At 30.9% G+C, this 17,047-nt stretch overlaps 1 protein-coding gene across 6 annotated transcripts in view; it reads right to left on the bottom strand.

Moving 5' to 3' along the window:
- Window positions 1–17,047, bottom strand: part of LOC127731197 (zinc finger CCCH domain-containing protein 10-like) — a 130,171-nt gene that overhangs the window by 22,683 nt on the left and 90,441 nt on the right. Inside the window, exon 1 of one of the 6 annotated variants that reach the window (XM_052240148.1) lies at window positions 13,510–13,658. The exons of 3 other annotated variants lie outside the window; for them this stretch is intronic. The gene's annotated coding sequence lies outside the window, so the exon portion shown is untranslated. 2 more of the 6 variants (XM_052240149.1, XM_052240150.1) reach the window with 2 other exon arrangements.

Genomic DNA, 17,047 nt, shown 5'->3' with positions numbered 1-17,047 from the left:
TTAAAGTGACGCCACCAAAATTCAACTTGATCTGTGTTTAGTGATAAAAAGCATTGTGTATAAGTTTCATAACATTTGGTTGAGGCAACTTAAGTTAGAGAACGGAAACTAAAAATTTTGCATTTTTTCCATTTATAAAGGGGCATAATTCGAGAATGGTTAAAGTGACCCCACCAAAATTCATACTTGATCTTTATTTTGTGGAATTAAGCATTGTGTATAAGTTTCATAACATTTGGTTGAGGAAAACTTAAGTAAGAGAACGGAAACTAAAAAGTTTGCAATTTTTCCATTTATAAAAGGGCATAACTCTAGAACGGTTAAAGTGACGCCACCAAAATTCAAACTTGATCTGTGTTTTGTGGTTATAGGCATTGTGTATAAGTTTCATTACATTTGGTTGAGGCAAACTCAAGTAAGAGAATGGAAACCAATTTTGGGACGTACTTACGTATGTACCCCCGCCGCTATGGCGGGGGCATAAAAATACTCAATTCATAGTCAAAATTAATGTTGACCATGAAAGTTAACAGCTCAGTGGAGGATCTCCAGGAGCAGCCCTAATAAAAATGTTTGTTTTTTAGTACACTTTTCTGAGATTTGACTGCTTGACTGAAGCCCTACTCCACCTCCTTCTTTCTTTCATGTGAAAATCCTGGATCTGTCACTGATCAGCAAATTATGTTACCCTTTGTAAAAAAGTGTACATTGGTCAACTTGTGAAAATTAACTATCAAGCTATTTCATTTCCTAATCACTCTAGAATAATTTTTATCTAAACAAAATAAAAATAATAAGTAGCAAATTATACAGATTTTTTGGTAGACAGATTTTTTATTTAACTGCTTAATGATTTCAGTCATACATATCCATCATTATCATCATCTGGGCTTCAGGCTTTAACCTATATCAGCCCACAAAAAGGTTTCAGGTTTCTTCACCTAACTACTTGAATGAATTCAGTCATACATGTCAATCATTATTATGGGCTTCAGGCTTCAACCTATATCAACCGGCAAATAGTCTCAGGTTTCCTGATTTTGATGGTTTGTACAATGTATCAAATATAACAATAGAATCTTAAAATTCACTTAACCTTTTGGTATTACAGTCATATGACAGGGGTTTGGGCCATTTCATTTATATGTGTAAGTAACAATGACAATGGATTCAACATCAATACCGGTATATATGGTAGATTTCTTTAAAAGACTCTGCCAAACCAAAACAAGGAATGAGCTGTCAAACTGGCTTTTCTGTATTTTGAAAGGTGCTTTCAGGCTTTTTTGACCTGTCACATTCTATGCCTATTATCCTATCTATTAAGGACCATAACTCCTGAACGGCATAAATGAAAATCATCATTATCAAAATTTGACCACCATTTTGTCATCAGTAGCAGCATATTAAAATTTTAAGAGCATTGGTTGATCGGTTCGTTAGTTATTACACGAAAACAACATAAAATACCATTTTTCAATCATCAAGAACCATAACTCCTGGACACCAAATCGAAAATCATCAATATTGAATTTGACCATTTTTTCATCAGTGACAACATATCAAAATTATAAAAGCATTGGTCAAGTGACCATAAGTAAATTGCACAGAAATGACATGAAGCCATTTTCCAAATACATCAAGGACCATAAAATGAAAATCGTTAACATGTAAATTGACCTCAATTTTGTCATTAGTATCAACATATTAAAATTGTAAAGCATTGGTTGAACAGTTCATAAGTCATTGCACAGAAATTGTTGGCAGCCGCCCACCCGCCCAGGTTCATAAGCTATTTCATGAAAACTGTTGCAAGCCGCCCACCCGCCCAGATTCATGAGCTATTTTACGAAAACTGTTGCCAGCCGCCCTTCCGAAACCAAGTTAAAAGACAGATATGTATTCATGCAACAAATATTTCAATTCCAAAGTTAAACAGACATTCAGGAATAAACCTGAACTGAAAGACAAATGTTGCCTTTTTACTGTGATGAAGAAAAATACTAAATTTATGCTTGTGACTTGACTTTGAAATGTAACAATTGACAAATGTTTTAAAACTTTGGCTGAAAAACACTACAATACTGTAAATAAGAAAGGACATCCTCTTTTAAAAGAGAACTTTTTGCTGTATACAGCTTTTAAATAATGCTGAGTAAATATTTGCTTTAATTGAAACCACCAGAACATGGAATGAAATATTTTACACTTTATAGAACCATTCTAAAAAATTAACAGAAACATCAATTGTGTAATTATTTGTTTTATCATTTCCCACACATTAAACATTATAATTGGACCATTAAGATACATACAATCCTTGTCATGCATTTAAGTGAATAATTATAATTGAAAAAGACTTCAGACAACACAACTTTTGTGCATATGTTATTATGAAAGTGTTTACCTCACCCCCTAAATTACAAGATGTACACATGCTATAACAATCAGAGCTGAGATTTGTCTTTGATGTAGCTGATGTTAGCTGGAGGAAATGACATACAATAACAATGATGAACTAAAATACAGATCATGGTTGGATAACCCATTCATTTCAATGTGTATGTCATAGTTCATGGCATTTACAAGTCTTTACAAAGTTCCCTCTTAATGCCAACCTTCTTTCTTATATTTGATTTCATGAATGCACAGTTTTCTCTGTTGTGGATAATGCCTATATGAAATGTATTTACATGTACTACACTCCCCACTAAATAAGACAATAATAGCTGCCTCATCTGCTGAGGACAACATTTTCATAGCAACACAAAAACAAAATTGAAACTTGATGTATAAATAAATGTCAATATTGTAAATAATGAACAATTGAAATGTTAGTTTTTCAAATGATGAATGTCATAATTCAAGAATACAAAATTTCTACAGAAAAGGTGTTATTGATTTTCTGAGTTGTATCTAAACATATACTGGTTTTTAAGGTACAATACCTGATTAGTGGGTCTCTGGTTTGCCTTTTTAATATAAAAATAAGAAGTATGATTGCCAATGAGACAACTCTACACCAGAGACCAAATGACAGAAATTAACAACTATAGGTCACCATAAACTTGTATTAATTAAGAGTTGTACTGGCTGAAAGATCAAATATGTTTCTTTTAAATCAAGCTTTACATGATATTTTTTTTTATTTCTTCCAAGACAACAAGAAAACATACAGGTAATTGCATGATTCAAACTTAACATAGCAGATTCAAACTTAACATAGCAGATTCCAACTTAACATAGCAGATTCCAACTTAACATAGCAGATTCAAACTTAACATAGCAGATTCAAACTTAACATAGCAGATTCAAACTTAACATAGCAGATTCAAACTTAACATAGCAGATTCAAACTTAACATAGCAGATTCAAACTTAACATAGCAGATTCAAACTTAACATAGCAGATTCCAACTTAACATAGCAGATTCCAACTTAACATAGCAGATTCCAACTTAACATAGCAGATTCAAACTTAACATAGCAGATTCCAATCCCAACAATGTTTAAAACACCCACTTCATAAGTATTATTGACAAGTGATTAATATACTCCAACCTAAGGTTGCAGACACCACTGAACATTAAATATTTACCCCCCTCTCCCAAGCTATAACAAAGGCTAAAATTGAACAAACTTACTGTAATAATAGGTCACTAGTATCAATAGTAAGACGATACAATGATGCTTCCTTCCGTGTATAACGTGTATAACACCCCACAGCGACAATTAATTTTCCAGGTTAACTTAAAGGCAAAATGCTAACAGTCATATCATATGGTTATATCATTATAAAATCATCTTTACAGCTGATTTGTACATCAAATGCATGTGCTAAAGACAAGCCAGAAAAAACTTGTCACTAATTTGTTTCTTATCTCTTGGGGGGAAATCCATGCAAAGAAAAATGGTGCAAATTAAGGATGTCTGCTTGATAACCCATTAAGTGCAATCAGCCTAGTACCTAACAAAGTGTCTGGCCAAAACAACTGTTGTATGACCACCAAGCATATCTGGTGGCAAATCTGCCTAGTACCTTACAAGGTGTCTGGCAAAAACAACTGTTGTATGACCACCAAGCATATCTGGTGGTAAGATTAGGGTGTAATATTTCTATGGTTATTAAAAAAAAATATCACTATAATTTTGATTAAATGCAGCCTTCAAGATAATGGTATACACAGGACACCAACACCTTCAATGACCACATAATTTTTTCAACAAATAAAAAATTTCTCACTTCTTTAATATTTTAAATATTTTACCCAAGTTTTTAGTTTTTATAAACAATTAAAAAACTAGAGGCTCTCAAGAGCCTGTGTCGCTCACCTGATTCTACTTTGGTTTTGGATATCAAATAGATTAAAATCATTACAGATACCCTAATAATGATTGAGGCCAAATTCGGTTTAATATTGGCCCCTTAATTTAATCAAAAGCAGAAGAATTTTTGTAAAGTTTACAGAAATTACCAATAAATTCATTGAAATTGTAGAAAATGACTTTATAAGGACAATAACTCCAACAAGATGTCAATTGACAATTTTGCTCGTGTTGACATGTGTAGATCTTCTATTCTAGATTTTTCTGCAGTTTACAGTATATCTCAATCTATAAAGATACATGTATTTAGGTCTTCATCAGCACCTCATTAGGAACATTTATGCCATGTTTGGTTTCATTCCATTCAGTGCTCCTCTAGAAGAAGCATTTGTATGTATTTCCCATAGGGTCTTATGTTAAACTAAGTCCCCTGCTGGCGGCCATCTTGGATGATGGTTCGGCTACAAAGTAACAATACTTGGTCAGCACCTCGTTAGGAACATTCATGCCATGTTTGGTTTCATTCTTTTCAGTGGTTCTCTAGAAGAAAACATTTGTATGTATTTCCCATAAGGTCCTATGTTAAACTTACTCCCCCTGCTGGCTGCCATCTTGGATGACAAATCAGCTACAAAGTAACAACACTTGGTCAGCACCTCAAAAGAAACATTCATACTATGTTTGGTTTCAATCCATTAAGCAGTTTTCTAGAAGAAGACATTTGTATATATTTCCCATAGGGTCCTTTGTTAAACTAAGTCCCCCGTTGGCAGCCATCTTGGTTGATGGATTTGCTACAAAGTAACAACACTTGGTCAGAACCTCATAAGGAACATTCATGCCATGTTTGGTTTCATTACATTCAGTGGTTCTTCAAAAGAAGACTTTTGTATGTATTTCACATAGGGTCCTTTGTTAAACTAAGTTCCCCACTGGCAGCCATCTTGGATGATTGATTGGCTACAAAGTAACAACACTTGGTCAGCACCTCATAAGGAACATTCCTGCCATGTTTGGTTTCATTCCATTCAGTGGTTCTCTAAAAGAAGACGTTTGTATGTATTGTCCATAGGGTCCTTTGTTAAACTAAGTTCCCCGCTGGCAGCCATCTTAGATGATTGATTGGCTACAAAGTAACAACACTTGGCCAGCACCTCATTAGGAACGTTCATGCCATGTTTGGTTTCATTCCATTCAGTTGTTCTGTAAAAGAAAACATTTGTATGTTTTTCCCATAGGGTCCTATGTTAAACATAGTTCCCGCTGGCGGCCATCTTGGTTGATTGATAGGCTTCAAAGTAACAACACTTGGTCAGCACCTCATAAGGAACATTCATGCCATGTTTGGTTTCATTCCATTCAGTGGTTCTCTAGAAGTATTCAAAATGTAAAAATTTAACGACGACGGACGCCAAGTGATGAGAAAAAGCTCACTTGGCCCTTCGGGCCAGGAGAGCTAAAAATCAATAAAAAGCCACTTAATTGTATAGATATCTTTATCAGTTGTAAATTCTTAAACACTTTTATTAGGATTATTATTATACTAAAATATTTTGTCTAGTGTTGTGGGCTATATAAAGCAATCCATGGAGTTGCAAAAATAAGGTCCACATTGGTCAATTATCTATATACTTATATATATATTATTAATATTAACTTGACTTGTTTAGAACTTTTTTCATGTATGGTATGTTTCTTGTGTACATGTCTATTATGTTTGCATTTTAACCCGTCAGAGTTTTACTTTTTGCAATAAAGTTATATATACTTTATTAATGAGGCATTTGATTGAATTTATGTAAATATTTATATGCAGTACAACAACCTTTATTTTACAGGTACAGTACATAATTCATAAAAATACAAGACAGCCTAATCTGCTGCACATCTGAACATAAAGGCAACATTATACTTTGCAGTTAGGTTTTCAATTAAATTTTAATCAAAACATGCTATTTTCTGGATTGTATTCAAACTAAAATACATCCTCCACTTTGATATTATTTCATTCAATACAGAAACCAGTATGAGATATACAATGTTAAATCAGGCAAGCATGAGTTTTACTCCTCCCAATGGCCATGTGCTTCATAAAATATACCAAATTGGCAAAATATTTGACTTGAACAGAGAGATGATACTTTATGTAAGTGAATTATATCTATATTGCTTTTAATCAGTCTGGTCTTGTACCAGCAACACCTATTTTATCTCGATTGGTAATAAACTCTACCAGATGTAGATTCCTTCAGTAGATACCATTACTATGTATAATACCAGTTTAAACAGGCTGAAATGTCTCACCTGCCTAACTATAGGATACCATCTGTCCTGAGTAGCCTGTGTTAAGTCAACATATGTCATTCTTTTATCCTTAATTCTCCTTCTTTTCAAATGAAAGAACAGAGTTCCAATGTCCCCCCCATTGCACATATTTTATCATCCAAGGTACAAGCAATAACTAAATAAAGCACTTTGTTTTGTTCTTTGAAACTTTTTATAAATACCTTAGAGAAATGAAGGCTTCAGAGCAAATGCAATGTGATTTCCATTATAATTTATATTTCCAAGGGGCATAACTCTTTAAAAATATTTGATCAGCACTTATTTTCGAAAGTGTCTGATTTTTTAACTCAACAAAGATATTGATGATATAAACCTATAATATAAATTTCATAAAAATCTGGCAAGAATTGTACACATTAGAGCGTTCATAAAGCAGTTTTCCATCTAATCAATATTTCCAAGGGGCATAACTCTTTTAGAAATTATTGATCGTCACTGATTTCAAACTTGTCAAAGACATTGCTAATATAAACCTATGATTTAAGTTTCAAAACAATTCTGGTAAGAATTGTACACATGAGAGCGCTAACCATGCAATTTTCCACATATTTAATATTTCCAAGAGACCTCACTCCTTTAAAATAATTGATCAGCACTGATTTTCAAACTCGTCAAAGATATTGCTAATATAAACCTATGATATAAGTTTCATATAAAAAAGATCCAGAATGTACAAAGGCTACATGAAGCTGGTAAATCTAGAAAGCTTTGGAGCAGGAAAGTCCAGAATGTACAAAGGTACCCGGTAAATCTAGAGAGCTTTGGAGCGGAGCAGGAAGGTCCAGAATGTACAAAGGTAAGCAGGTAAATCAAGAGAGCTTTAAAGTAGGAAGGTCCAGAATGTACAAAGGTAAGCAGGTAAATCAGACAGAAATAGCAAACTAGTTAACCATATAGTACCTTTCCAAACTCTGATGATAAAACGATTCAACATTCTTCTTTACACAAGATATGCTTTACCATAATATACCATAAAATAAGAACATTTTGCTGAAACTCTCCTAAATTATTAAAATCTATCCTTCCTAAGTTATTAAAATCTAACCTTCTGCATTAACCATATCTAGATGTAAAATCAGATACACACAATTTGGCTAATGCCCTCATGGGTATATCTAAAACAAATAATACAAGCCTAAAATATGTATAGAGATCTTCATTAATATGTACATTAAAGTAAAAATATTGTGTTCTTGTATTTTCCACTGGACAATCTTCCAATCAATCTACATCATAAACTTTCAAATGTATTGTTCTTAATTTTAGACAGTCATACTTTTATAATTTTAAGTACTTTACTTACATCAAAGAATGACTCAATGATTCTGCATCCTGATTAAAGTGGTATACTGAAGTAGATGTGCAAACAATAATATATAGAAATCTTTTATAGACCCATTAGGTTGTACTGTAAAGCTAGTGTTTCTAATCGAGAGATTTCTATTTTTCCATAATTTCCACAAAAACAATTTTACATTTGCATATAATTCCTGTTTTACATGTCAACAGATTATCTTTTGTTTAGCCATTTTCAAATTGAAAATGATTATCAATAACAATCAATGCATTTATGCAAACAAGAAATAAAATATTGTTTTTGTAAAAAAAAATTCAGGATGTGCTTTTTATTTCTTTATGTAGTCTTGGGGAATGTCCAAATAAAAAGCTGGCATAAAATAAAAGTCTTAAATAAAAAAAATAAATCAATTTGGAGAATTTCTTTTTCTATTTATGATCTCATTAACAAATGATACTGGGAAAAATCAGTGTGAAGTTAAATAGCACAATAAATTTTTCAAAATAAAAAACAAATGAACAATTCAATGGTTTGTCTTGTTTTGTACGGAAACAGCTTACTTTCTAAAGAGCAATCCTTTTAAAACAATTTCCTGAAACTGAACACAGTATTTCCTCAAGAAATGACAATTCCTGGATGGAAAATCAGCTGAGAAACTATATATGTCACACTAATGTAAAAAACATTTGACATTCCAAGATTTTGTAATGGTACTGCCTTGTTATAAACAAAAGGTTCATAGTAATTAGTTCCCCAGATCTCATTAGGGAGTCTGCACCAAGTGACAAACCTATTGATTAACAAACTATTTTTTTCCACTTTGGAGTTTTGAGGATGAAAAGAAATCAGGAAGAAATCAATACGGGAATGTCTTTATGATCGGCACTTAAAGTAACATTTTTTTATTTTCAGGTGTAAATTTCATGGGAAATGAAACATAAATAATTCAAGCTTTATAAAGTGTATATTGCACTGTATTTTATGGTAACTTTTAACACAATTGTCACATGACTGAATGGCATTTTTTTATCCATTAATTGCTTTGCCATTTGTGAATTTTACAGTTTAGAGTTACATAAAATGGTTGCTTATTTCCGGTTCAAAGTAATAAAGTCCTCTTCTACAAAGAAATTATTCTAACTTGCATGTTAAGAGCTAAATTTGTGTTCAGAATATTTCAAATTAAAGCAGTAATAAAAGAAACAATGATTTTTTTCAACTTTAAAGCAAAGTATTCACTATGATTGAACTGATATACTGACAGTCAATGTGCTACAATATACAACCAGTTCTCTTCTTCTAGAATAGCTTGAATAGAAATTGTCAGAACAAATGTCAGAAGACAATTTTTAAAATAAAGTTGAAATTTAAATTGAATTGATTAAGGAAATTCCTATAGTTCTGATTATAAAGGTCAAACTATTCATTTATACTGTGTACTTTTAAGCCTATATAATTTGAGATGTAAAAACCCGTATAAATTCAATGCTTTTCATAGCATCGTTAGAAGATTCAACATTATGAATTTTTAATGAATAGGATAGGAAACAGATTTTTTATAGTAATCTTATCACCATTTCCCTGATGAATTTCTTTGTGAGCCTTTAGTCTTTTTATCGCCTGCAAGTGAACAAACTGTACATTAAAACAATACCTAATTAATGAGTTCAATTAACTGGAGAGAAGACTGATGATAGCACAGTCTCCTGATTAAAGAAAGACCATTTGTTTGTACTTTACCACTTCTGGCCTAAGGCATGGTTATAATATTGACAGCTTTGTAGCATGGATCAACATAATTACTGAAAAACAGTTAATTTTCAGATTAATAATTGATCTGCAGTAAATTAAATGCCCTGTCACTTATCAAATAACCAAATATTGTAAATTAGATTTACGATTATAGAGGGATGATATTGATTAAGAACTTAAGGAGTATGTATACATCGGTATGGATCACTGAAACTAAATAGCATAATCAATGCTTCATCCAATGATTGGTTGGAAATATCACAATTCAAAAATCATGTTCAAAAACAATTCCTCCAATACATCTAAAACTCAAACTCTAAATCAATGTTTGCTTATAGTTCCATTTTGAAATTTGAGTAAAAATCAAACTTGTAAAGTTTGAGCCAAAATCAATTTACAAAATGCACTAAACATGAGAAATATACAGGTGTTAATCCAGGAATATTGGTACCTACTAAACATGAGAAATATACAGGTGTTAATCCAGGAATATTGGTACCTACTAAACATGAGAAATATACAGGTGTTAATCCAGGAATACTAGTACCTTCTATTTCATGTAGAATAGCTTAATCAATGTCATTCAAGCGTAAAGTGTCAGATTTGTAATTGGCTTAGATCTGGATTTGAGCACTAAACTACCAGGATGTATATCTAACGTAATGTTGTGTATATCAATAATATCTCCTGCAGGTTCTTAATACTCCATTTACTTACTTTGTTACCAATTTAAGAATTTTGCAATGGGACTCAGCACCTTATAGTACAAACTGTATCCCTGCCTATACAAACCTTATAAAAAAAGCATGTTTTGATATACTTCAAACTAAAAGCTTTTATAAATATTCATTGTGTAATCATATATTTCACAATGCCATTTTACCATAAATGTGTAATGCACATACAAAGTAAAAATTATTGTCAGATCTTTCAAAATACACCATGCTTATTCCCCTTGCTTAAATGTACAGGCAGGGATACATAAGTCCTTCCTAAGTGTTAGTTTCCCTTTTGCAAAAAAAATCTAGAAATTCAAAACAGAAGTCAGTAATTGGAAATTGGACTATTAGTTTTGTAATATTTTATAGCTTTTAACAACCCAGCTTGCCTTATTAAGTGGACAGGTTATTAAATGAATGAAAAAAATCTGTGGATGATCTTTTCTATATAATTTATTTTTTACTAGTATAAATACAGAAGTGATATGTTCAATACCATGTTAAAATGAACAAAACTGTTCTTCTGAAGGCTTATCTAGAAATGTACAGAAGATATATGTTTTCCAACATTTTCTTTTTCTGAGAGCTTAGACTGTATAATTCAATTTACAATTGCCTTGATATGATAAATAAGAAATGACTATCAATTTCACACATTAAGTAGTGAATTCAAAAACATGTTTGAAATAATGTTCTTGTAATTCACTAATTTTTTTTTAACCTCCCCTCAGTAAGGATAACAAGTCTGATACTTAGGGGATGTTTATATAATTCTACTACTATAAATCATACAAATATGATTACATAATCAGCATACACCTGCTTATCTCCCCTAACACCTGTACTACATTCCTCCCCATTAGATAGTCCAATCTAACTGTCATTTACTTCTAATTTTATAGGATATTGAACACATGAGAATATGTTTTTTGAAGTTTTAGTGATGCCATTACAGTTATTATAAAATAATCATTTTAAAGCAAACTAATGATCATTCAGTACAATTAAATAAGTACGCCATATTATACAGTTTATTTAAGATTTCTTCAAGAAGAAGTCACATGTTTACAGCAAAGATAATTGTTTGGTCCAACACCTACATATCAGTCTAGGAAAAAAATACCTTTTTGAAATTCATCACAAGAGACTGGTTTTATTCTAATATAAGACAAATAGAGAATTAAGATGTAAATGGCTTCAAACTTTCCTTGTTTTAATGATCCAAATATATTTCAAAAAGTAATATATATTTTTCAAATAAAGGAATATCTTTACTTTAAAACATTACTGGAATTTAGAATTGCAAAATACAGTAACTTTTAAAAATCTTTGATCCAAAATGCTAAATTTCTTGTATTTAAAATTATTTACCTTTGCTCTTTTATATGAATTTATCACAAAATAAATGACATGAAAAATACTAAATATTCTTTCCAGTCTATCCCATGTATATCATTCTGCATATTTTACTGGTATATCAAAGGATTTTGATTGACACAAAACAGCTCTAAAATAAGTATAAAATGTACAGTTCATCCTGTCAGGATAACTTTATAGCCATTTTATAGGCATCACTCTGTTTAATACACACTATAAAACTAGCAAGTCTATATTTGACCCTATATGACCTTTTGAAGAGGTTATAAATTGACCTGACAAGTTCATACTTTGGGTTATGTAAGAATTGCATTGTTAGATAAGGTTGACCTTAATCAAGGTTAATTGTTTATGTAAGAATATTTGTAAGACAGCTCTTGTAACATCATCAGCTTCTTCCAAAACCAACACTGTGCAAAAAATAAAGAAACCATCGCTTCTTCCAAAACCCACACTGTGAAAAATAAAACAACCATCGCTTCTTCCAAACCCACACTGTGAAAAATAAAACAACCATCGCTTCTTCCAAAACCAGCAGTGAAAAATAAAGCAACCATCGCTTTTTCCAAAACCCACACTGTGAAAAATAAAGCAACCATACATGCAAACTGACCTTTATTTAATCATTGAAATTCAAATCCCATTCGGCAAAAATCTCACAGGGTTCAAATGTGGACCATAATGTGGCACAATAGCCACTTTGAAAGCCACATCATTAGCCTGATATGAAGAATGCTTCTAGAGGATCTTCATTTCATAATAATTTGCCTTGAAGAAAATTGAATTTAAAAAATTTTACCTATTAGTATAAATAATACTATTTTCATAAGATCTGCATATAAAAAAAGATTAATAAATAGGTTTTTGGAGTAGTGGATTTATAAAAAGATTTCCCTGTCAAGCTTGATTTCGACAGGCCAATAAAAAAACCATACCTTTTGGGTCAGATAAGAAAGAATTGTTTGTACAAGGTTCATCTTCATTGAAAATGTTGTCATAATTACCTTTCAAATGCCTTCTAAAAGGTGTGCAACAATATACTCCAATAAATCATATGAACATTTGGTGTGTCTTGTTAAAATAAAAAAAATTGTGATTGTGGTTATCTCTTTTAAAATGGGCCTTGAACTCATGTCAAAAATCTTTTGATGCATATTTTTGTAAACACAGTATGAATAAAAGAAATGCAAATCTTTATTTTGAATGAACTTACAAATTTCTGTCTTCAAACTATTTACACTAAATAAAATATTTGAAGCTTTAATTCGATTTATCAATTTTTCCATTTTCTTATCTATTTTGTCCAGATTGTTATAGCTCAGATCTTAACAATATACTTAGCACTTATCTCATCAAAACATTTCAAATCATACAACCAATGACAGTAGTTTTAAAATAGTATTATAAAATAAAATTATCTATGAAACGTAAGTTATAAATATTAAATCACTTCCTGTTGTTTAAACAAAGTTTGTAAAATCTAAATCAAAACCTACCAAAACAATGCTAACTAATTATTTAACCAAAATAATAAAAATAACTGACCATTACAAACCTTTGACATTGACAAATTTCCTTCCTAGTATTTTACACAAAGTATGATAGCACTTCCTACATCAGAGAATCATGTCCACACCATGTGGTCACACCAAACTATTGATCTACTTGTAATTACTGACATCAAAGTATTTACCTGTAATTACTGGTAATATCTATGTACCTATGTCCAGGTAGGAACATGTGTATTGGGTGTACACCTGTCAAATTGTTTATGACCACCAATTAATCACTGTAGTATTGTGTATTGTCATGACCATAAAATTAGTCAAAACACCCAGGGGAGATTACTCTGGTGTCACTGTTTTTCAATAATGTTGTCATTTAACTTTTTACCTGGTTTAGGGTACACCTGTGGTTTAGACATAACCTGCTAGATATTGACTTGAACACATGAATTATAGTCATAAATACAGGTTTTATTATGTTCTCATTCATATTTTGTTTTCATAATTCAGCATGAGTATTTCAATAACTTACCAACTTCTTTAATCAGATCACACAATTATTTTAAGTATATGATTGTACCCTATATTTAATTTACACTTAAACTGTCATCTCAAGTGAAAATCTCTACAATGAACGGTGTAATTTAAATGACAATTTCTGGCCACCAAATAAGATTCTGTTGATAATTGAAAATGTGAAGATGTAAGCACCCGATAACTTTCTGACTGGGTCTTTTCAAATTTTGCAAAGAATTTCTGGCTTGTGAACCTTACATAATACCATACTACAAGATACTAATGGCTGATTTAACCTTAACATTTTAAATCCATCTCACAAAAGAAATTTTATCATAAAAATAATTGAATTTTTACAATGCATTCAACTGTAGAAATCTAAAGTTAACTCAAGTAAAAAAAGTTCTGTAAAATAGATTGCAAGCTGTTAAAAGAATTAACAATATGGGCGTATGTTAAAAGTATTATTGTATATCTGTTTAAACTTTAATCAAAGGGTTCTGGAATCCATCCTTCTTTAGCTGGTTCTTTAGAAAGAAGTAGTCTCATTTAAAATTAACCATTGTTAATTGTGCATGCCCTCATACAAAACAAAGTGTATAAAGAACTTATATTACAAACATCGTTCTTACCTTAACTTTTGCACGAAATTTTTTTCCCCCTGAAACTCTATTTCCACACAAAGAATAAAACCTCTTCGATTTCTAGTTACAACGGTATTAACAGATCAAGTTTAAACCTTCTAACGACAATTTTCTTTGAACTAGCATATATTTCAAATGTGACGGTAAAAAAAACTTGGAAGGCAGTTGTTACCTAATACCTACATTAAATTTTCAGCTTCCTCGATAATCGGTGAAATCATACGTAACATGAGAAGCCTAACTCATGTTGTATTAAGTGGGGATCCAATGTCATAAGAAAGACTAGTGTACCTCTCATTTCACAGCAGTATCCATTTTCTCTTTGAATCTACCAATATTCTACAGCTTGAGTTCGCAATTTAAAATCAATCATAAAGTATTCATTGTCAAATTATAAACTGTTTAAAGAATAAATTATGTTTTCTATGTGAATCCTCAAAAGTAATAAAAGGTAAGAGTCAAGCAATATACAATCGTTTTTCAGAAGAACCATATTTAGTTTTTTAGAAGAATGTACATTTATATTTCAGAAGAAATAATAGGAAACATCTAATCAAAAACATCATTCATAATTTCAGCAATGAAATTTACTATTTGTTTAGCCCATCAGACTTTGTGGAAATCGTAGAATTGTTCCTAAATGATCACATTTTTGTGATATTAGCTGAACATTTTTATAACAATCTTACAAAATTCTTCATTATTTCATTATTTCATTTTCATTGATGTTGTATTATACCACATAAATTTTATTTGTTCTATTATCATCATGGTTGACATGCTAAGGAAAATCAGAGGCTTTTGTAATAATTTGCCACTCCAAAAATCTATTCTGGTCTGTAGCATAGAGGAAAGGCTATTCATGCAATTTATATCAGAAAACTTTAGTACACATTTTCTCCCTTAGCAAACTTTTAATCTATATTTGTTTATTTTGTATTATTCTCTGAATTTATACCATTTATAACTATTTAGTTAACAGCTTTAATGTCCTTATTTCACATTTACCCTAATAATGTTTAAGCATCCTTAATTCAGAACATTGTTGGTTTTTCCCCCTTATAATAATACTTGACTTGACCAAACAGCTGTGGAAAAAGACAATGATATACACATGCCCCAATGACCGATTACAAAATATTGTAGTACAGATTGGTTACAAATCTCTAAACAGTAGAAAGAAATAGTAAAGGTATTTATCAATTGCAAAATTATATGGGGAAAAAATAACATTTCATATGAATAAACCATGAGTATTATTTATTATATAATATTTGAAGTTTTTATACAATTATCAGATTGTGCGTAAATAAGAAATAAAATAAATAACCGTAATGCAATGTTAGTTTTTCTTTTAAGTATTTTAAGTACTAATGTATTTCAAAAGAAAAGCAAACCTGATTGAATGCCAAAATGACTCCAAAAAACAATTTCTAAAATATCAAGAAAAGTTACTGACACCAACTGACCTAAATAAAATATGGTTAATGTAAATTTCTGATTTCTTCTGCAAAGAAAACAATACAAAGGTAAATGATATCAGAGGTAATCATATTTGCTTGTTTTATCTTCCTTCTGTTCAAAAATAGACAATATACCAATTACAATAAAAACAGATGTTTTTTTTTTGCCTTTACCCTTTGATAGTAACATCTAAGAGATTAAACTATTATCAATACACTATAATTCATATAGCATGACATGTAAGAATTCACTTCTTCTTCCCATCATAGAAACCACAGCAAAATAAACAAATAAAAGGTTAGGAACGTAATTCTATTCTAAGAGCAAAATACTAAGATATGTTGTCAGTTTGCTTTTTTCAAAGAGTGAAGTATAAAAAAATGCATGTATGAGGTAGTTTGAGTTTTAACAACAGGTAGATAATTGTGAACATTTCAATAAATCATACACCTCCAAAGATGGGTCAAAACTAAATAATTTTTTTTTAGCATTTTCCCCCCAAAAAAACAAAACATATGAGTACATTTATTAACCAAAAGCCAGATTCTATGATGGTAAAGTTATGTAAAAATCTATTGATGGCTAACAATTGATGTCCTTCCATTCAAACTTACAGAAACAGGTAAATTGGCAATGATGCTTTAAAATTGCCTTCTACAGAAATATGTATATAACTTCCTATTTTATAATGTAATTAAAAAAGACTCCGTTAAATATTCAAATTCTGATACATTTCAGCAACCCTCCCATTATAACACTGTGAGTGAAACTAATACAAGGGGAATTAGAAACGTAACTTTCCATATAAGGAGAAATCAGCTGGTGATACTTTCCAACTTTCGTACTTCATGCTCTAATGTCATATAAGTTACCATAGGAGACAAAACATTTTCAAATCACCTCATCCTTTTCATGGTTGCTATTTAAAGATTAATATTTTCCATTTATCTAATCAACTGAAAAATCTGCATAAAGGTGTACTTAAAACGGTTTGCTATTATATTCAAAATACATTAAACTGTTGATAAGTTTGTTTTCCAAGGTAACACCTACTCCCCCTGACCATAAGATTTTTCTGTGATTGACTGAGTTGGACAACAAA

Source organism: Mytilus californianus, unplaced genomic scaffold (assembly GCF_021869535.1).
Source record: "Mytilus californianus isolate M0D057914Y unplaced genomic scaffold, xbMytCali1.0.p SCAF_2, whole genome shotgun sequence".
In the NCBI taxonomy this organism is placed as follows: Eukaryota; Metazoa; Mollusca; class Bivalvia; order Mytilida; family Mytilidae; genus Mytilus; species Mytilus californianus.
This window is presented reverse-complemented; position numbering and strand designations above follow the sequence as displayed.